Source organism: Pleurodeles waltl, chromosome 11, assembly GCF_031143425.1.
Source record: "Pleurodeles waltl isolate 20211129_DDA chromosome 11, aPleWal1.hap1.20221129, whole genome shotgun sequence".
Lineage (NCBI taxonomy): Eukaryota > Metazoa > Chordata > Amphibia > Caudata > Salamandridae > Pleurodeles > Pleurodeles waltl.
Window position 1 is genome coordinate 924,375,934 of NC_090450.1, and position 22,993 is coordinate 924,398,926.

The 22,993-nt window shown below is 47.0% G+C and overlaps 1 protein-coding gene across 1 annotated transcript in view; it reads left to right on the forward strand.

Moving 5' to 3' along the window:
• Positions 1-22,993, forward strand: part of ARL6IP4 (ARF like GTPase 6 interacting protein 4) — a 115,599-nt gene that overhangs the window by 49,515 nt on the left and 43,091 nt on the right. The gene's annotated exons all lie outside the window — the stretch shown is intronic.

Sequence of the window (22,993 nt, forward strand, 5' to 3'; positions counted from 1 at the left end):
AGGGAGTAGCCCTTCCGTATGATCTGCAGGACCCACTTGTCCGTGGTGATGGAAAGCCAGTGAGGGAGATGAAAACGAATCCTCCCTCCAACTGGACGGACGTGATCCTGCAGAACCATACTAGGAGGGCTTGGGCGCAGTGGAGGGGGGCTGTATGGTGGCCGACCTCTGGCCAGACCCTCTGGGTCTGATGGTACCACAACCATGTCCTCTTCCGGGATGCTGTGAAGCCTGAGGACGGTGGCTAAACTGTGGCTGGCGTGGTACCACGCCCCTTCCGAAACCTCGAAAGGGGCGAAAGACAGACTGCTGTCGTGCTGGCGCTGAAAGGCCCAAGGATCTGGCCGTGGCTCGAGAATCCTTGAACCTCTCAAGCGCGGAGTCTGCCTTTTCGTCAAAAAGGCGAGAGCCATCAAAGGGCATGTCCATCAAGCTGGACTGGACATTCCCCTGAGAAACCAGTAGGACGTAGCCAGGCGTGGCGACGTAGGGCCACTGACGATGAAATTGCTCTGCCCAGCGAGTCGGTCGTGTCCAAACCACACCGGATCGTAAACTGGGCTGCATCTCTCCCATCCTTGACAGCCTGGGTGAGAGTGTCCCGTACGCCCGGCGGGACCCGGGGCAGCACCTGTGCCACTGTATCCCATAAAGTATGGGAATAACGGCCCAATAGGCAAGAGGTGTTTACGGACCTCAATGCCAGGCTTGTGGAAGAAAACATCTTCTTCCCAAGCTGATCCAGTCTCTTCCCTATCCGGGGGAGCGGAAGGGAAGGCACCACGGGAAGTAGAGGCTTGGACAACCAAGCTCTCAGGAGTGGAGTGTTGTGTCAGAAAACTAGGGTCGCTTGGAGCGGGCCTATGGCGGCAGTCGACCGTCCTATTCACAGGAGCCCCTGTGCTGGGTTTGGACCACGTACCCAGAAGGACGTCTGTAAGAGCCTCATTGAAGGGCAACATCGGCTCTGTTGGTGACCCCCCCCCCCCCCCAGCTGAAGCACTTCTGTCAGGATATTCGTCCTGACTGGCACCGTAGGCAAATCTAGGTCCAAGACCTCAGCTGCCCTACGCACCACCATAGCGAAAGAAGCACCCTCCTCCGTAGCCACATTAGGAGGAGAGAGCATACCAGTATCTGGAGACGTGTCCAGTCCACTGGCCTCCCTTAGATCCTCATACCAGTCCTGTTGTAATCCACATTCGAAAGGGTCCTCCGACCCCTCCCATTCCTCTCCTGCGTCTGGCTGATCTAAATAATGCTAAGACAATGATCTGGGCCGAATTGGCTTGTACGACGTCGCTCCGGCTCCGGATCGTCCGGAATAAGGATGGGTCTGCCACCGGTGGGTGCTGGTGGCTGAATCGTCGACGACGGACCCGGCGCCGAAGGAGGTGGACTGTGAGAGACCGGCGCCGGTCCTGATCCAGTATCGGTTCCTGGGATCCCCAACGGCGCCGAGGCCGAAGCTGCCGGTGGCGAATCCGAAGGGGCCCCTGCTGACCCCTCGGGGCCCGAAGACCCACCCGAGGGTGCAGCCCGCTCAAAAACGAGACGCCTGGCCTCGTAAAACTCTTTTATTTGAGCGGGGGTTGATCCGGTCCCCGGAAAGGGGGGAAGACGCGGAGTCGACCAAGGTGACGGCTCCGCAGAACCACGCTCGGAACGTCGACATTCCCTAGACGCCTCGTCAGCCGACGGGCGCAGCGAAGACGAAGTCCGTTTGGACTTTTTCTTCTTCTTGTGCCTCTTACCTTCGGATGACCTTGAATGCGAGGAAGAGGACTTGGGGCTCCGGGAGCGGTGCCGTGACCTCCTCCTGCTGCGGGACCGTGACCTCCTGCGGAGTCGCGCCGACCGAAGACGAATGTCGGGCCGCAAGAAGCTTAAGGGATCTCTCCCTCAAGGCCTTTGGCGCCATGGCCCGACAGTCGGAGCACGAGGTGGAATCGTGGTCCTTCTCCAGGCACCAAAGACAAACACGGTGCGGATCCGTCACCGACATGGTGCGATGACACGCACCACACGAAGACATGACTTCAAACAGTCAAAAAAGCGTAGACAAACCGTCGAAGCAGGGTAGCTCTTTCCGGAACTGCGCTTAACCGGTGCGGAAGGCAAAGAACTGACGTACGCGCGCCGAGACAGAGTCTATATAGACAACCGTGATATCATAGACGGCTCCAATGACGCTGATGACGCACGCGGAGCTGGTCGACGCATGCGGATCCGAACGACGCCGCCCAACGGCGCGCGCAGGGTACTGCTCAGAAAAAACTCCAGATTCGAAGCTGACGCCAGGGAATTCTAAGGTAAGGAAGCTGCAGCTAGAAGTCTCTATCAGATATAGATTGAGCAGTAGATTTGCTGAAGCTACAAATTTTACACACAACTAAAACATAGCGGAGAAACGATTGATGAATTTGTGTCCCGGTTGAGCGAGATATCAGTTAAATGTCAAGTTAGAGCAATGTGTGATGATTTAATAAGGGATCAACCGCTGTGCAGTGTAAAAGCCAGAAGATACAAGAACGTTTGTGGGCAGCAAAAAATCCCACATTGGAAGATGCCATTTAAATGGCAAAGGTACTTGAAGAGTCTGAGTACTGTATGAGAGAAATCAATAAACAGGGAGGTATCTGTACTGGTGAGAAAGAAGTGGCTGAAATAAGTGATGATGATCAAGTACGCAACTTTGTTGAAGCAGTAGGAATAATAAAAACAGTTATAAAAAAACAATGGGAACAAACACAATACCAAAGTGTGCAACAGCCATGGCAGCAAATTCCATAGAAGTGACTTAAAAACATGTTGTGCTATAGAATGCAGGAAATGTGGACGTAAAGGCCATTTTACGCGTATATGTAAGGAATGGTCTAAATCTAAGGTAGTTATGGTGAGTGACAACAGTACTGAACATTTTCAGGATCAGGTTTTAAGCTTAGGTGGGGATGAAGGACTTGAGAAGAGCAAAATCAGACCAAAATCATGGTTTAACATTCATGAGAGGGATGTGGAGCTAATGGTAGAAGAAATTGATATTATTAGTTATTTTGTAACAACCATTGAATTTAAAACACGAAAGACTGAGGGAAAAGTGTACATTAAGGAAACTGGGCCTCCAATATTGGGTTGCATGAACCAATATGATCTGAACTTTGAGCCAAACCCTAAGGCTGCAGATCAGGTTATGGTGGTTAATGACAAAAGTGTTACTGAAATTTTGGATGAGAAGAAGGAAGTGTTCGGGAAAGTTTGGGTGAATTGTAAGGGTACGTACACAAGATCAGGATGAAACCTGGGACAATTCCTGGTCAGCACAAAGTGAGGAATTTTCCCATAGTAGTAGGAGAAGAGGTCCAACAGATGTTGACTGAAATGATAAAGGAGGGGTGATAATAATGAAAAAATCTGACCCACTCCTAAGATTTTGTGTGGAACTTCACAGTGTTAACTAGAATATAATTACTGACAATTTTCGTTTACCAAATATAAATGAGTTATTACTTTTACTCAATGGTGGTAGGTTCTTCTCAAAATTAGATTTGAGGAATGCGTGCCATCAAGTTTGTTTGCATCAGAGTTCCAAGGACCTAACTTCCTTTATTACAGTGGAAGGGACATTTCGCTTTACAAGAATGCTGTTTGGATTGTCCTCAGTGGCTAGCGTTTTTCCACGGTTAATGTCACAAATATTTGAAGGTTTCACAAAAGTGATATTTTTTCAAGATGACAATTTGGTGTACCGAGCAACAGTGGATCAACATAACCAAGTGTTAAGGAAAGCTCTTAAAACATGTTAGATGTAGGACTTACTCTATGGAAAGAAAAGTGTGTGTTTTTATATAAAGAAATTGAATACTTATGATTTCTGGAGAATGTGTAAACCTAAAAAAAAAAAACATGTTGGAGGCTATAAAACTAGCACCACAATAGAAAGATAAGGCCAGCTACCATAATTTATGGGGCTCATAGTATACTATGTCAAATTTGTAGAAAATGTTGCTAAAAAGAGATTTAAAGGTGTTGTTGAGGAAAGGATGTACATTCAAATGGGGTGTGGAACAACAAAAATACTTTGACTACATTAAGCAGGAGGTGTGCGCAGAGGAAATATTGGTGCCATTTGATGTTAAGTTGAGCACCATTCTCACTGAGGATGCGAGTGCATCAGGTGTAGGTACGGTTCTGTCCCAAATTCATAAGGGGGTGGAGAAAACAGCGAGTAGCGTTTGCTTTGCACTCTTTGACGGAGTCGGAAAAACATTATTCCATTATTGCGCATGAGGGATTTGCAGCAGCTTGGGCCGCAGAGTATTTCAGGACGTATTTATGGGGTGTGAGTTTCAAATTGAGAATGGATCATAAACCATTAATAAAAGTTCTTACTCCAGGAGGTGCTGGCTAGAGGTCGGCTAGTTTAGCAGGATTAGCAACACATTTACAGGAATTTCAGTATGTCATAGAACACATTCCTGGATGGCGTAATGCTCAGGCGGATGCTCTTTCTCATTTGCCTGTGACTTAGGAGACTGTGGACAAAGAATGAGTGATGGATGAAGAGAAGGAAGGTTCTGTGGCTTGGGCAGACGAGGTAGTGCATTGTGGGGTATATGTTTTTACTAAAGAAGAAGGGGTGCAAGGAATGGCTAATGATTGTGGATTGAACTAAATTTGTAAAATGGTGGTCAAAGGTGGAAGGAGAGAAAGTATGGTTGTTTCTTCTGTAAGACCGTCCATCTAAATCTTAGATGAGTTGTCTGTAAGTGAGGAGAGTGTTTTGATCGGGGGGATTGATTTGTGCCACCAGAGAATCTGAGAAGAAAATGACCTAGTTGGCACATGAGGCCATTTAGGGTAGTCAATGACGAAAATAAATGAAAAATAGAATTTTTGGTGGCCAGATATTGATGTACAAACGTTTGAGGGTAGAAAGGTGTATGGATTGCAAGGAAAGGGAGAAAAGGTTGAAGGTAGAGGTACAGTCGGAGACAGGTCACATTCAGGATCCAAAGTAACCACAGCACAATGTGTGTACAGATTTTATTGGTCCATTAACAGGAGTCAAACAAGAGTTAAAAGTTTTGGTTGATGTATATTCGAAGTGGTTAAAGGTCAAATTTATGAGACAAGTGTCCACAAGGAGTACAATCAACAATTTGCGAGAAATATTTAGGAGGGAAGGATTTCCTCGCACTTTGATTACAGGTAATGGCACCTAGCTCACGTCCAGTGAGATGAGGGTTTTTTTGGCGGCACACAGTATCAAACATCATTGCACTCCCCTTTACAATCCTCAGATGAGTGGCATTTTGGAACCCATGAATCTCATGGTGAAGGGGTCTATTCATATAGCTGTGCAGCGTAGGTCTGGAGTGTGTGAGGAAGTCAAGGAGTTAGTGTGGGTATTTTGCATCACAGAAAATAGGGTGAATGGCAAATCGTCCTTTGAATTGATGAGGGGATGCAAACCCAGAACCAAACTGGGTGCCAAGTTGGTTGAGAAGTGCTGATAGACATGAGTGTTTGGTTCTGCAAAGAAGTAGTGTCAAACATTTAGGTTGGTGATTGGGTAAAGGTGAAGGATGTGCATGTTGGAAGGGGATTGTCTATGTTTAGGAGTCCATTTAAAGTTAAACAAGGTTTTGATTGGTATGTGCTATTGGAAAATGGTGGAATAAATTGATAGTAGCACCATATTAGAAAGGAGGACGGTGTGGAGAGTCAGATGCAGATGATGAGGGATGTAGTGGATTTATGTTAATAAGGGATGGAGATAGGTGATGAGGTCTGGAAGGTGGCAGTTCTGAAGGTGTGGAGCGTGAAAGGGAAGTTGTTGATGTAAGCATTGTGGAAAGTGGGAAAAGAGAGGATTGCATGCGCAGAGAAAGAAACCCTCCTGTTTACCTGCAGGACTACGTGAGGGAATTTGTATGAATCGTGTTCATTATGTTTTAAGTGTCAGGTACAAATTTTCCATCCTTTTCAGTAATTTTAAGTGTTATCCCTTGGAAAACCTTATGTACATGTCTTGTTTCTATGCTATGTTATTATGCAGGACATGTTTTTCAGTGTGTGGTAAATATAATCTTCACTGCATGAATCCTTCGCTTTTCATATGTGTTTGTACTTAGATTGTTTATAGTGTAGCTCTTTCTTATGCTTAGGTTTTTTATTCGTAAATATTTTTGTTAGTATTGTTTTATTTTTTATAATGTAAGGAGGAGGATGTGTCATATTTATGATGTAATTGGAACCAGTGTTCCAAGGTTCTTTTGGAATATTATTATTTGAACTCCTGTGGTCAGTTGCAGAAAGGCTAGCAGGAGAAAGTCACACTGTGGCAGGTTGGTTAAAGATATTTCTTATCAACTCCTATGTGAAGGCTGCTACATGTTGATTCATACAACAGTATTGTTAGCCAAGTTGGTATGATATTGAATGTTGCGCTGACTGATGAGACATAGAGGCCCGAAAGGTCTTTGTTCTTATCTAGGGTGATATTAAAGTAGGTTCCAGTAGCTCCTGACATATCCATTGGACATTTTATGAGAGACCCCAGTGTGTGCATACTAAATGACAAATCTCATGTTATAGTACCCTGTCCTGCTAAACCTGTTTTGGTTCCTGAGCATCCTTGGAGTAAATTAGCCTTAGTTGTGTATGACTTCTTTGAGGTGTTTTGGTGGTTCTCCTAAATTAGTCCTGGTTAGGTTATATTATTATTCAAAGTGAAGTGCAATTTTTGAACAGCACACATGGTAACATTGTGGTTCAATTCCTAAAGGAGGTAATTAATTGTGAGGGATTCCTAAAAGAATTAGTTTCTGATTATGGTACCCAAGTGATAGCAGATAAAATGGAGAATTATTTGACAATTTGTTGGAGTGGAGTACACTAGAATTTCTTTGTCTCATCGTAGAGGCAAAGGACTTGTTGAACACTTTAATAGGATAATCAAGACCAACTCCAGCTAGTAATGATGATTTTTTGACTTGTAAAATGATGTTTATAAATGTGTTACTTAAGGGAATTGCCAAGTGCTGGGGCAACGTGGCAACATGAAGCAGAGCTGTCAGCCACCTCAGCGAAATCCAGAAGAAATCCTGGTGAAAAAAGCACCACTCATGCAACCCAGAGAGAGATGGTTGTGTGGGACATTCAGACAACTAAGAACCCACTTTTTTTTTAATGTCAGGGGAGGCTTTTAGAAGCTGATATCGGTGACTGAGAACCTCCTACCCCATGTGTCAAGAGGAGAAGTGAGTGAAGAAAGTGGTATTGTAATGGCCAGGGGTCTAGCTTGCCGAAGCGGAGAGGTCAGGAAGGAGAAACTGCAGACAGAACAACACAGAGTGCAGGAGGGGAGCACAGAGAAAACTGCGGCGGATGGTTGTCTACCAAAAAGGGGTTGTGCCTGGTGCCTAGCGGAAGCATTGGTGTGCCACAGGCCCCTGCCTGGGGGCAAAAAAAGAGAAAATGCACCATGGGCATAGAGTGACTGGTGAAGCAGGAGATCCTTCCAGCCCTGGCCTCGGATTGAAGATGAGAGAGAGGGACCACCAGGTGAGTGGCCGGTGGAAGCAAATCCAAGCCCACAGAGGGCAGGTAACATCTGCACTGACACCCATTCTAGAAGAAAGACACCCCTCTGCACAAGGGTGAGCGGCAGGAAGAACTTAGTAAACAGTGGTTAAAGGAGAAGAATGAATAGGGGGTGAAAGTTAAATTCAGGAAGTAAAGGGAGAACAACATTATAACCAAAATAGTGGTGTGTGGCAAAGGATATTTATATGCAAAGAACAGGGAACTATAAAGTGGCTAAACAAAGAAATGGAAAAACCTTATGAAACTCTGAGAAATGCTAGTGTGAACAAACCTGGACACAGCAGTATAAGAAGTGCATAGCACATGTGCGCGTAAAAGTGACACACTAAGGCCCCATTTTGAACATTGTGGTCTGGACCGCCATGCCGGCGGTAACGGTCATTACCGCCAATGGCATGGCGGTCCAGACCGCCATATTCTGAACGTGGCGGGAACGCCACGGTGAAAACGCCGCCACCACCAGGCTCCTGCCACCGGGCAGCATGGCGGTGGCGGCGTTTCGTATCCGCCAGGGCAGCGCTCTACGGATAATGAGTCGCATTCCTCCAGCCTGTTCTTGGTGGTTTACACCGTCAGGGAAAGGCTGGCGGAATGAGTGACTCCGGGCTCCCCTGGGGGCCCCTGCACTGCCCATGCACTGGGCAGGGGAAGTGCAGGGGCCCCCATGCACAGCCCCATCGCGCATTTCACTGCCTGAATTATGGGCAGTAAAATGCGTGACGGGTGCTGCTGCTGCAGCAGCCGCACTGCCACATTGGCGCCGGCTCCATTTGCATCTGGCGTCAATGTTCATGCCCTGTTTCCCGCTGGGCCGGCGGGAAGATCATTATGTGGCCGGCGGGGGTCTGTCGCGCTGGGAGACTGTTGACCGTCAGCGCAGATCTCGGCGGGTTACCCCACCCAGATCATAATGAGGGCCTAAAATCTGAGGTGCAGTCACCCAGAAGAGAGGTTGGAAGTAGGCGGACAACAAGAGAAATCATAAATCCAATCTAGAAACCGCCAGAAGCAGGCATGATGGGCAGTGAAAAGGAAATGAAAACCACACATACTCTTTTGGTGGTGCAGCTCCAAGAACAAAAAATAGCAGAAGAGAAGCAAAAGAGAATACTGCACTGGAACACCCTGACCCTTCACATAAACAAATCCTGACGGCAGTCTGAATTTCAAGATGCAGAGGGAGAGTATACCATAAGTAGGAGTACCAGAAAAATATGAACAGCCTGACTCTGGCCTGTGACCATATCAAACCTGACGGTTTGTTTACAATTTGTGCAATTGGAAGGACACACTATTCCCTGAGCAACACTTGAACCTGGGGGAGAACAGGAACACACAGATTCTGCCATCCCCAGATTGTGAGGGTTGGATGTAGAGCCTTTAATGCAGCTAAACAGAATTGCGCGAAAGAAATATTAAATACAATATTCTGTTCCAAGCCAAATGTCTGAGGGGAAAAGTTGGGTTATTTGTGGAAAGGGAAATTAGGTCTATTCTGAGATGGCATGGTGCGCAAAAGAAGTATGGATTGGAATGCTACCCCAAGCGATTGCAAGTGGTTAGACAAATTGCAAGCATTCCGCCATCACCTTTTGTGCTTTTGATGTAACACTCTAAGTGGCCAAGGCTATTATGCCCAGATGTGGGTCCCTTGCTCACTGTGCCATTAGTACCAAGATGCACACAACTGAAGAGGCCCAGTCAAGCTGAAACTGGTCTTGAGGTGCTTGTGCTGTGTTTCACAGAAGACCTCGCTTGACAATACTGTCAGGACCTCCATTGGAGTAAGACCAAGATTCATTTGCATGTGCCTGGGTCTAATCTGAGGTGGCATGGTGGGCAAAAGAACAATGGGTTGGAATGCTACCCCGAATGTTTGTTTGCGAGTGGTTAGCCAAATTGCAAACATTCCTTCCATCACTTTTTGTGTGTTTGATGTAATGCTATAAGTGGCCAAGGTTATGTCCCACTATGGGTCCCTTACTCACTGTGCCATTGGAACCAATCTGCACTCTACTCAAGAGACCCATCCAGGCCAAAACCGGTCTTAGGTTGCTTGTGTTCCATTCAGAGAGGACCTGGCCTGGCAGTTGGGGCTGACCTGTTCCTATTGGAGCAAGACAACCCATCGTTTACCAGTAGTTAGACAAATTGCAAGCATTGTCCATCACCTTTTGTATGTTTGATGTAATGCTCTAAGTGGCCAAGCATATGCACAGGTGCGGGTCATCTGCTCACTTTTCCATTGGAACCAAGTTGCACCCATCTGAAGATGCCCAATCAGGTCGAAATCGGTCTTCGATTGTTTGTGTTCTGGTTCAGAGAGGACCTAGCTCGGCAGTTCAAGCTAGACTGTTACCAATGGTGCAGGAATACACCTTATTTGTATATGGCCGAGTTTAATTTGAGATGGAATGTTGGGCAAAGGAACAGTAGGATGGATTGCTACTGCAAATGATTGCCAGTGGTTAGATATATTGCAAGCATTCCTCCATCACCTTTTGTGTGCTTGATGTTACACCTTAAGTTGCCTATTGTATTCCCAGACCTTGGTCCCTTGCTCACTGTGCCACTGGAACCAAGCTGAACCTGACTGAAGAGGCCCAATCAGGCCGAAACTGGTCTTGGCTTGCTTGCCATCTGGTGCAGAGGGGACCTACCTTGGCATTTCGGGCTGAACTGTTTCTTTCGGAGCAAGATCAGGACTGATTTGCACATGCCTGGGTCTAATCTGAGGTGGCATGGTAAGCTAAAGAATAATGTGTTGGACTGCTACCCCAAGTGCTTGCGAGTGGTTAGACAAATTGCAAGCAATCCTCCCATCACTTTTTGATGAAAGGGAAGCTGGATTACACTTTCAAAGCAAACAACTTCTACTTTAGGAAGTTTGCAACAAAGCAGGAAATCTAAGAGGGAAAAGAGTCAAAAGTGGATCAGGCAGGTTAAAAGCAGTAAGGAATGTGGTGGGGAACCTGGAGGAAATGGCACATACATTTGTACAATATCTTAAGACAGTATGTGAATCTTGAAATAACCACCGCAAGGATAACCTGGAAAGATTTGTGGGGGACCTTCCATCCCAACACTGTCTCAAAATTACGTTAAAATAAGAACCCCACCTAGGATTTTGTGCCACCGAAATGAAAGTTTTGCAGCACAAGGTTGCATTTTTTGCAGCATTTTTTATTTTTAGTTTACTGATATTCCTTGGTTTATCTTTGTTTAAAGCCCCCAAAGCTTCACAGTCTGTTACCATTATCTTGCCCCGCCATCATCGTCCTCACCAAGCACATCCTCTGCTAACACCCTTCTCTGATATTCTCTTCCTTTTCTACCACCCTCCTTTTCCAACAGTGTTACTTCACTACACCCCTCAGATCCCATCACACTCTCTTCTCTTTCCTCTCCCAATACCCTCACCTCCGTCTGCCATCAACCACATACTTTCATTTCCCGGTTGTCTTAATCTTTTACCATTTCCATCCTTTTTTATCTCTGTTGTATTCATTTGGCACTGTAAGCTCTTAAACACTGACTCTTGCACATTTTGTGGCAGCCTATTAGCCTTATGCGTCATACATTCCGTCTAGTAATGTGTGCAGTATGTATGTTTCAACCGTGCAGCCTATCTTATCCTGCGTGTAGTACGCTGTTTGAACTCCTGACAGGACATATTCCCAGTGCTTTCTGTCACATGCTGAGGCCTCCTATAATTAGATGTACACGTTACTATTCCCTACCGCACCAACCAAAATTCAAATCAGTTACCTTCTGCCTACACTTGCAAGTCTGAGGTCATTACATTAACTAAGTATTCCTTGCAAAACTATGTACAGACCTGCCAACTCACATTGTGCCACCGTGTCATCCGATTTTGGCTCCCTTCACACGGCCACCTGGAGAAGACCCATCTACTGAGTCATAACTGGAAGCTGGAGACCCCATCCTAAACATTGTTGATGATTTGAACCGCAAAACAGCACACAAAAAATACAGAAACAAGCATTCATTAAGCACATACACAAACAATAACACGTTATTTTAAATGTAAACAAATATAAATAAAACAATTAAAAATGTAATTTTAATGGGATGGTTGGAGCTTTTCTAAAGCCAGTTGATGTCACACATCTTCCATATTCCTTGACATTTACAGTACGTTTTAAAATTTGCAATTGTACATTTTGCCATTTTATTTATATGCACTTTATTAATTTGTTAATATTATTTACTTTTCTAAGCAGTCGCGGACCCCCTTAGGAGACTTTGTGGACCACAGCCCTAGGGCACTGGTGACAGCCTCAGTGACCCTTTGTTTTTTTGGGTGGGGAGGTGGAATGAGGGGATTTGTGGAGGGCACAGTGCTTCTCAGGTGTAGGTGGGATGCCCCATCCCCTCCAAAGCACCACCCCCTCCTCACACTGAAATTTTTAAGCAGGTTGCCAGGTCTGTATGTATTTCCCACAGATAAGTGCAACTTGCGATTTTAGTCATTTAATTGTGGGTGCGTTGCATATTATATGCAGTTACTTGTTGGTGAAAGGCCAACAAAATAGTTCCTGAATATTTTGTTTGTTTTTAGGTACGTGTATGGATTCTATCTCACTGTTCTCAGCACCACAGTTCTTGAACTTTTTTCTTGAACTTTTTTCTTGAACACTTTGATCACTGCTCTCAACTGAGTAAACTACTCGAACATTAAATAAGAATAGTCATATCTTACAGTCTGGCAGAAGTGATGACAAAATCAATAGCAAATACTGATAATAACTTCACATTTTATTATGAAATTTGCTCTCCCTCTAATAATGTCATTATTATGCGAGAATACCATGCCTCTACAATTGTGTACATCTACGCAGGCAAAATGCACGTACAGGCCAGGAGCCCCATGCAAGTAGCAAAGGGGTGCCATTAGTCTTTCCACAGGCAGGAGCCTTGGTGGAGAGTCCTTCGTCTGTTTTGCCATGGAGGGCTGTGACGTCATCTGGAGGCGCCAGGGTTGGGAGTATTTAAGGCATTCAGAGGCCTCTTTTTCTCCCCACCCGCTCACCACCATCCGGCACACCAGATCAGACAATCTCAACAGTACAATTTGCACTCATCAGTGTCTGCCTGAAATTATTATATTAAAGTGCATGGCTGTGGAAGAGTCATCAATAAATGATACTTCCTCTTGTCCAGTTGTAAGTGTCCTTCACAATCTCAGTCATAGTGAAAGACGCATGATGAACATTTTTGGGCCAATGTGGATTATCTGCAGTGTTCTGGTCTCAGGTCAACAGTGCCCAAGACCATCTCCAGTACTGCAATCTAGGCTTGGCAGTCAATAAGAACACTTGGCAGAATGCCTCAAATAAGCGCAGGGAGATACTCTGGGTCAGTGTTGCAGTACCTATTCATATCCCAATAATGTTAGCGTTTTGATTATGCAAGTAGGGTGTTGGTGGCAGCAAATGAGCATCGGGGCATTTAATCCGATATCTGAACAAGGCATTCTTAATTTATTTATTCAATGTTTACATTGGTGCACCTTCCTTACAATGAGTATTCGGACAGAATGCGCACTGGTATAAACTTAAGGTGAGGTAGCAATGTCATAAGAAGCCCTATGGTTTCAGGGTCTGCAACAGTAGTTGGTTTTCATTCATTTATTGTTGTGTTTGTCACAACTTGCATACTCTGTCATCCAATTGAACTTGGTTATGGTGGTCAGGACATGTCAGTCGGCTGCTTTTATATTTATACAGGCTATAAGATCGTGTTTTATACGTTACCAGATAGCATTATTGTGATGGCTAAACGCTTTGTTCTGGAATTTCACATTTCCTTTATTCAGAACTTCCGCCAGCTGTTCTCATTACAGGTTAAGGGTTTCTCGCAGCTCGTTACCGCAGTACGGTATTCTAATTCCATTGCATAGTGCCATGTGTCTGTGGCTCTCCAGTTTATGGTTCCCCCACTTCGGCAGCGGTGAAAGTTTGTCACTGGCTATTGGCGATGATCAGGGGACGTTTTCTATTTCCCCACGCAGCCTCAAGGAGCAACCTGATCCATGTATCCTTTATTGGACAGTAGGTGGCGGGGGCTGTTCCATGGCCTGGTATATAGTACCACAGACTTATCAGCATGCATATGCAATTTTACCTGGCCACTCCTAGGGAAGTTGCGCAGTACATCAGCTGTGGCTCCGCACTGGTGTTTGTGCTGGTCTGTCCTGCAATCTAAAGTTGAGGTTGGCCTGAACAAATCCCCCATGGGCTTTCATCAGTGGGATTGATCAGTATGTTAGGTAGGTCTGACGGGGGAGCGGCACAGTCACTGTGGGCAGGTATTACCAACACAGGAGGTACATAACACCAATCCCCATACCAGTTAATTACTGAGGGCCAAGTGCAAGGCAAGTTGGTCGGGTGGGTCGGTCTTGTTCGGGGTCTACTTGTTCACCTCCTTGCCCCTGGTTCACAACCCATTTCCAAGATTGTTGGATGTTATCCCAGAGTTAGCCTCTAAGTTGACAGATCCGTGCTCCATATTGGGCCGCCTTTATAGGATGGCCCCTTCGGCGAAGAAACTGTTCAGGCAAAGGAGCAAGGAGGCCTTTCTCATTGACACATAATTAGGCTAACCCTGACTTGAGACCACCCGTGGGTACGACAGCAGGTGTTCCATTTTATATGGTTTGGCATCAAATTGACCCTTTATACATTGGAGAGTTTCATACTTCCCACATCCTTATAGTGAGTGGCCCCCAAACAGGGCAAGTCACTCAGTGCAAATAGTGGATCTAGTGTAGGAATGCAATACGGGTTCATCTCTCTCCAGCTGAGGTCGGGGCTTCCTATACTGAAAGGGCGGAGCAGGGGCTGCCAAGCGATACCAGAGAGCTGGAAGGGTGTATCAAGGCCCCAGCCTACTCGCCTCATGCAGGTGTGCAGTTATTCCTGTAGAGCACATTAAAAAGCATGGTGGTAGGAAGGCTTTTTCGTGACCCTTCTAGAGGCCCCCAGGATATTCCGTGTTTGCTCCACTTGATGACATTGCAGTAATATTAAGCCAGGGCCGCCTTTGGTCTAGAAATGAGGTGACAGAGGTTTTCATCATCTTTCAAGCATACTAGCTCACAATTGTCCACTGGAACACAGTGGACCTAGCTATAAGGAAGGAAGTGGGGATGCAGCAGCACCTGGAAGGCAGGGGATTCCCAGCAGAATGTAGTTGGGATCATCAGTGGAATCAAGGCTCCCTTTTAGGATCAGTTGTTTTGGGGTCCAGACACCCATTGAATGACCTTATGGAGAATCTGTAGGGAGCCTATTGTATGAAGGCCATAGTAGGTACATCAGCAAACTGTCAGCATGGGGCCTAGTGCTTTTGAAGCGCCCAGTGTAGTACTGGGAGCCATTAGCTGGCAAGGCGCAAGAGCTACGATGGCCTGTTTATGTATGGGCTCTGGAAATTGAGTCCTAAGTAGGCTATGAGATTACCAGAGGGGTATGGAACTAGACATCCATCCATGGATGCAGATGGTCAGGTGAAGGTACGTTACCCTCCTAGTTGGGTGGAAATTGAGGTGTGGTAGAATACCTACAGTGCCAGGTTGAATCTCCTTGCATCTAGGGGCAGTTGGTTGGTGTTAGAAATGGGGTCTTTGGTTGGCAGTCAGGTTACCCCCTGTCCAAGCAAGGACCCTCACTCTGGTCAGGGTAAGTCACACACAATCCAAATTATCCTGTGCCCACCCTCTGGTAGCTTGACACTGAGCAGTCAGGCTTAACTTAGAAGGCAATGTGTAAAGTATTTGTGCAATAAATCATGCAATAACACAGTACAACACCCCAAAAATACACCACACAGTGTTTAGAAAATATATAATATTTATCTGGTTAAATGCAGGTCAACAACAATCAAGATTCAATAAGCACACGTTGAAATATCACTTAGAAAACAATATAAAGAGTCTTTAGTTCTTAGAAAGCAACAAATGTCTCTTGCAAGCACAAAGTACCTGGTTTGCGGTCAAATTCTCCACAAGGGACTGCAGAAGAGGAGTTGTGTGGAAAACGGGACGGTGTGGGTTGATTTTTCTGGTGCACACAGACGGCACATCGCTGAGTTTTCACACAGGGCACGCTTTGCGTCGATTTCCAGCGCGTAGACTTGGATCCTCTTCGGGTTGCGGGGTTTTCAGACGCCCCGGCGACTATGCGTTGAAATCCTGGGTGTGCAGGACGAAGTCACAGGGGCTGCGTTGATCTGGTGGGCGATGCGTGGAAATTTCTGCCGCACGGCAGGCGCGGCGTTGATTCCTCCCAGGAAGACGGGCTGCATCGTTCTGGCTCGGCTTTGCGTCGATCCAGTGGGCCGTGCGTCTAATTTCCGGTCGCAATGCTGGTGCTGCGTCGATCTCCTCTGTGGAAAGTCGGGCTGTGTCGTTCCAGTTTGGGGTGCGTTGATTTTCTCATCGCGAGGCAGGCTGTGCGTCGTTTCTTGCAGGCTGTGCATCGATTTTCACTGCACAAGGAGTTCTTTTTACAGAGATTAAGTCTTTTTGGTCCTGAGACTTCAGGGAACAGGAGGCGAGCTCTATCCAAGCCTTGGAGAGCACTTCTCAGCAGAGCCAGAGGACAGCAAGGCAGCAGGGCAACAGCAGGGCAGCAGTCCTTTGCAGAAAAGCAGACAGGTGAGTCCTTTGGGCCGCCAGGCAGTTCCTCTTGGCAGGTTGCAGGTTCTGTTTCAGGGTTTCTTCTCCAGTGGTATCTTGTCCAGAAGTGTCTGTGTTGGTAGGGTCAGAGACCCTGCTTAAATACCCAAATGTGCCTTTGAAGTGGGGAGACTTCAAAGAGTGGCTCGTTCAGTTCCATCCTGTATGCCAGGGTCCCAGTAGGGGGTGTGGCAGTCCTTTGTGTGATGGCTGGCTACTGTCCTTTGACATGTAAGTGTCAGGCCCTCCACCCTCCCAGCCCAGGAAAACCCATTCAATATGCATATGTGTGCAAGTGTGACTGAGCATCCTGTGTTTGGGGTTTGTCTGAGTAGAATGCACAAAGGAGCTGTCAACTAACCCAGCCAGACGTGGATTGTAAGGCACAGAAGGATTTAAGTGCAGAGAAATGCTCACTTTCTAAAAGTGGCATTTCTAAAATAGTAATATTACATCCAACTTCACCAGTCAGCAAGCTTTTGTATTACCATTCTGGCCATACAAAATATGACCTTGTTACTCCTTTCAGATCAGAATCTTCCACTCAAACAGTATATGAGGGTAGCCCTAATGTTATCCTATAAAAGGAGCAGGCCTCACAGCAGTGTAAAACGAATTTAGGAGTTTTACACTACTAGGACATAGAGAACACACATGTTCATGTCCTGCCTTTTACCTACATAGCACCCTGCCCTATGGGCTACCTAGGGCCTACCTTAGGGGTGACTTATATGTAGAAAAAGGGGAGTTTAAGGCTTGGCACTTACTTTTAAAAGCCAAGTCGAAGTGGCAGTGAAACTGCACACACAGTCCCTGCAATGGCAGGCCTGAGACATGGTTAGGGGCTACTTATGTGGGTGGCACAATCAGTGCTGCAGCCCACTAGTAGCATTTAATTTACAGGCCCTGGGCACATGTAGTGCACTTGACTAGGGACTTACAAGTAAATGAAATAAGCCAGTTGGGTATGAGCCAATGTCACCATGTTTTAAGGAGGGAGCATATGCACTTTAGCACTGATTAGCAGTGGGAAATTTTGCAGCGTCCTAAAGCCAGCAAAAATGAGGTCAGAAAAAGAGAAGGAGGAAGGTAAAAAGTTTGGGGGTGACCCTGCAGAAAGGCCATTTCCAACAGTTGGTATACATTAGGGTTTGTAGTATGACCCACAGTTTTAAAGAAGCTTTTGTAGCCAGTCTTGGATCAGAGGGATATATATAAGCACCCATAGAGTATTGTCTTGGGGATGGAGGGCTGTCCCGTAGTGAGGGGGTGCTTTCATCACACGGCAGCAGTGGGCTCTTCATTTGGCGGTCTTATTGTTCTTATTTTATCTGAAGCCCTCTAACAGCGGCGGGGGAGGGCGAGATCGCCAGTAACCTGTTCGCCCTGTGTGGGATTCCGAGCAGCAGAAATATGGGGCTACCCAAAATTTTTTGACTGATTTACTGAACTGACCTCTTGGAGGGTTGTTGATGTGTGTGGGCAGGCCGGAGGGGGGACTGACCTGCTAGTGCCTGGAGACAGGTAGCCTGGCAGGGACGGTGTGCTATGCGGTGCCCTTGGATTGTGTTGGTATGGAACTGTGGGTATTGCCGTCCCTCTGTGAGAAGGAGTGGAAGGTGCTACTAAGGTATGCTTGTCAGTAATCTCCTGTGTGCCCTTGGTTGAGGACATGGGCGACGGATAAGGGAAAAGGGACCTTCTGGCACCTTGCATCCTGGAGAGTTGTGATGGAATGTAAAGTGGAGACAGCTGTTTGTGCTGTTTGTACAATCATGCAATCCTTGAGCCGTTTCACTGATCTTATGTTCTCTATTTGCATAACAATGTCTATTAACTATGGTTATCTTTTTCCATTAATACTTTGTGACTATGTGAAGAAAAGACTATGCTGTGGTTGAACCACCATAATTGCAGTTGTCTTTCTCCTTGGAGTTGTTTCAGTGGGGGGAGGGGCAGCGTCTTCCACATTGTGAGCGCACTAGGGCCAGGCGCCCCCTGCAAATAGCAGAGGTGCGCCATTAGTCGCTCCACGGGCAGGAGCCGTGATGGAGAGTCCTTCATTGGTTTTGCAATGGTAGCTGTGATGTCATCTGGAGGCACCAGGGTCTGGAGCACTTAAGGCATCGAGAGGCAAGGGATTGGCCTCTTTTCCTCCCCACCCACACAACCATCATCCGACATACCAAATCACACACCCACCCACCCACTACTGAAGGAAGGGCAGACCTGGCAAATTCCGAGCAGCAGAAACCGGGAGCTGCCCACAAAAATCTGGACTGAGTTATTGAACTGACCTCTTGGACGGATGCTGATTTGTGTGGGCACTGGGCAGGCTGGAGTGGGGGGGGATTCACCTGCTGGTGGTCCTGGACATTTCGGCCGTACCCCGGTATTCCTGGAACTAAACATTTTGGGGAATTTTCCTCGATACAGGTACCCCGGCAGGGACGTTGTGCTATGCAGTGCCATGGTTTTGTGTTGGTATGGAACTGTGGGTATTGCCCATCCCTCTGTGAGAAGGAGGGGAAGTTGCACTTAAGTATGTTTGTTAGTAATCTCTTGGATACCCTTGGTTGAGGGCATGGGTGACGGATAAGTGAAAAGGGTTTTTTCCCTTCTAGCACTATGCATCCTGGAGAGTTGTGCTGTAATGGAAAGTAGAGACAACTGTTTGTGCTGTTTGTACAATCCTGCAGTCCTTGAGCAGTTTCACTGATCTTATGTTCTGTATTTGCATAACAATGTCTGCTTATCTATGGTTATCATTTTCCACTGATACTATGTGACTACATGAATAAATGGCTACGCCATGGTTGAACACAGTCATGCAATCCTTGAGCCGTTTCACTGATCTTATGTTCTGTATTTGCATAACAATGTCTGCTTAACTATGGTTATCATTTTCCACTGACACTATGTGAGTGCATGAATGAAAGGCTATGTCATGGTTGAACCACCATAATTGCAGTTGTCTCTCTCCTTGGAACTGTTTCAGTGGGGGGAGGCAGCGACTTGCACGTTGTGAGCGCACTATGCTGTAAGTTATTGAACGTGGTCTTTTGTCAGCTGAGAGAAAGTTCACTGCTGGCAGATGAGAGTCAGCTATCTGTCGTAAGATGAGAGAAAAAGGCCCACCACCAGTATGGTGCAACAGTGCATGTGTGCAGCAAATCTCTACGAATCACTGAGATATACTTCACCTGAGTAGTCGTGCTCAGCCCACTCAAAATGTAGCAAGAAGAAGGAAGGAGGGAGTCCAGGTCTCACCTGTCAGGTATGCACCTGTCAGGCATGCACAGGTGAGTCCAGGTTTCACCTGTCAGGTTTGCACACATACCTGCAGCCTGTTCTATGCAGGCAGTCGGACAGCCACATATAAACGTTGACATTCCTACAGCCATGACTCCGTGGCGCGTTGACCAGCTCTTGCAAGGAGCGATAAAAACGAAACTGCTCTTCGGCAGGCTCCATCGAAGCACATTATGATGTGCTGTGTGCCAATAGCCCTGCATGATTAAAAAAAAGGCACAGCAAAAGAAGAAAAAAGCAAACACTGTTTGGAAATTTTATTTTTAGTGCCTCTTTTAATGGACATCTTGGGCATCAGGCACCACTGTGGATTTTGTGGTAAAATCATGATTCATGAAAACGTTAAAAGCTGGAGGAAGAATTGAGAATGGATGAAATTTTAGACGCAGTAAAGCAGCTAAAGAGTTTGAAATGCTCAGGCTTAAGAGGCTTTCCAATAGAAATCTTCAGACGGCTCGGGAATAAGCTGGTTGAACCCATTAAACGTATGCTATACAATGCCAATAACAGTGGTAAATGTCCCTAGATCTGCCTATGGCAACAGTAATACTTGTCCATAAATAAGGTAAACCTCCAGATGAATGTGCATCCAGTGGGTTAATTTCCTTAATAAAGGTAGAAATTCTGATCTTAACTAAGGTCCTTGACAGGATCTTATGTACTATCATAGATAAAGTATCTGATAGAGACCTCTAGCTGAAGATTATTCAAGACATCAGGCTGGATCCGGAAACTTTTGCTGAGCAATACTCCTTGCTCACGCCCTTGGGTGGCTCCATTCTGCTTCGTGTGGCATTGTTGGCACCAGATGTGATGTTGCTGTCACCTATATATGCTCCCCCCCCCCACACGCACAGGCATCAATTCTTTTCTTTCTGCATTAGTTAGCACAGATCTGGAGAGAGCTACCCCTCTGTCGCCTTTTGACAAGCCTTTTTTTTTTTACTTTTTGTCAAGTTTTTTGTTTGTGTATTGAGATGTCTTTGAGGAAGGCAGAGTTTAAACCATTTTGCGCCTGTCAGCACGCCATCTCATTTGCCTCTGGTGCCTTGAGTGCGACCATGACTCCTCGTCATGCTCGGGCTGCAGTGCCATGGCGCCGAAGGCTTTGAGGTAGCAGTTCCTAAAGCTGCTTGCGGCCTGGCAGTCTGCAACACCAGCCCGCATGACTTTGAGAATGTCTCCGTCCCGGTCAAGGAGGTCGTCGCCGGACCGATCTCGGATCCCCAAGTCCTTTTCTTCCCATTCAAGGTCCTTGGGACATTTGGGAAAGAGGCATAAGAAGAACTCCAAGTGGACTTCGTCCTCACCTCATCTGTCGGCTGACAAGACGAGCAGAGAACATCGGCGTTCCCAGTACGATTCTGCAGAGCTGTTAGCCAGTTCGACTCCGCGCCTCCCACCCTTTCCAGGAGTCAGATCGACACCCGCTGAAATAAGAGTTGTACGGGGCCATGGGCCGCATATTCGAGTGGGTCGACCCCTCTAGCGTGCCTTCAGGCCCCGTGGGCTCGGATGAGACTAGAGCCAGATCCACATCAGCGGCTTCTGCCTCGACTGTGGCAGCGTCTTGTGGATCCAGATCTGGATATGGACCGGTGCCTGTCATACCCAGGCAACCTTTTCCACTGCAGATGCTCTCGGCACTGCTGATGACCAGTGCCAGCCCCATTCCTATAACCAATGATCTGAAGAGGGAACAGCATTGTACGACGACGATTCCAGTGCTGACGGTGCCCACAGGTGCCAGATCATTGCCTGGGTCTTATTTTTCACAGTTAGGTGTGGGTGAAGAGTGGGAGGGGTAACTAGACCCTTTAGAAAACTAGTTGGAAAGATCTTTGAACTTGTAGGAGGAGCTTGGAGAGGACAGTGGTCTGGATGTCTCACCAGATACTGGCTTGTCCTCTCTTCCCCCCTCTGTGACTATGGAGGAGGGAGCATCCTGTGCAATGGTGGTGCATATAGCAGCGAAGGTCCTTGACCTCGAACTGTCCTCAGAGACTGTCAAGACAAATATCTTGATGGAAGTGCTTCAGCCTGCGACTTCTACATCTGAACCCCTTTTGCCCTTCAATGAAGCACTTACAGATGTCCTGCTGGGCACTTGGTCCAAGCCCAGCACAGGGGCTCCTGCAAATAGGACGATTGCCCACCACCATCTCCCTGCTTCTGGCAACCCTAGCTTTCTCAGCCAACACTCCACCCCTAAGAGCTTGGTAGTCCAAGCCTCCATGTCTCATAGCCCATTCCCTTCCGCTCCTCCGAATAGGGAATCCAGGAGGCTGGACCTTGTTGGGAAACAATTATTTTCTTCCACTAGCCTGGCACTGAGGTTGGTGAAACCCTGTGCTTATTAGGTGATTTCTCCATACTATTTAGGACATGCTTTTACAAGTGCTGCCTCAGGTCCCAGAGGAGGCCAGAACCATACTCTTCCAAGCAGTGAAAGATGGGAGAGACGCAGCTAAGTTCGCCATTGGTGTGGTTTAGAACATTTAGATATGACTGGCTCGCTGGGCAGAGTGGTTGCGTCAATGTTGCCCTGCGGTGCCAGGCCTGGCTGAGGACATCTGGTGTTTGGGGGGATGTCCAAGCAAATCTGATGGACATGCCCCTTGATGGCAGTTGCTTGTTTGGCAAGAAAGCAGACTCTGTGCTGGAGCACTTTAAGGGCTCTCAGGCTACGGCCTAGTCCTTGGGCCTCTCAGCGACCCCTCGTCCACCATCTGCCTTTCGCCCCTTTCATGACTACAAAAGAGACGTGGCACCATGCCAGCCCTATGCCAGCCACCTTCCTGTGTAACCAATCCAGGGTTTGCGAGGATGTCGGTTCAGTGTCTTCAGCCCCTGGCAGCTGCAGCCTCACAACCCTCCTAGTTTGGACCTGCAGGACCATGCTTGCACAGATAGAGAATACGCCATCATCGCTCCACTGGACGTCTATAACTTCAGACGCATGGGTACTGCAGATCACCAAGAAGGGCTATGCCCTGCCTTTTCAATCCTTTCTTCCTCCTATGTCAGCAACATTCAAAGGGCTGGCGGAGGATCATGTTCCACTGCACCGATAGGAAATTACAGCTTTCTTGGCCAAGAGAGCCATATAAAGAGTCCCGATATCAGAAGTAGGCAGTGGTTGTTATTCCAGCTACTTTCTGATACCCAAAAAGAAAAAGGGTATTCACCCTGTTCTAGACCTACCAACCGTAAATCTCTTCCTCAAAAAGAAGTTCAAGATGCTCATGTTGGCTCAGGTCTTGTCTGCCCTAGACCTAGAAGACTGGTTGGTAGCGCTGGACTTGCAGGATGCATATTTTCATATTCCTATCCTGCTGGCCCACAGGCATTACCTGTGGTTGAAGGTGG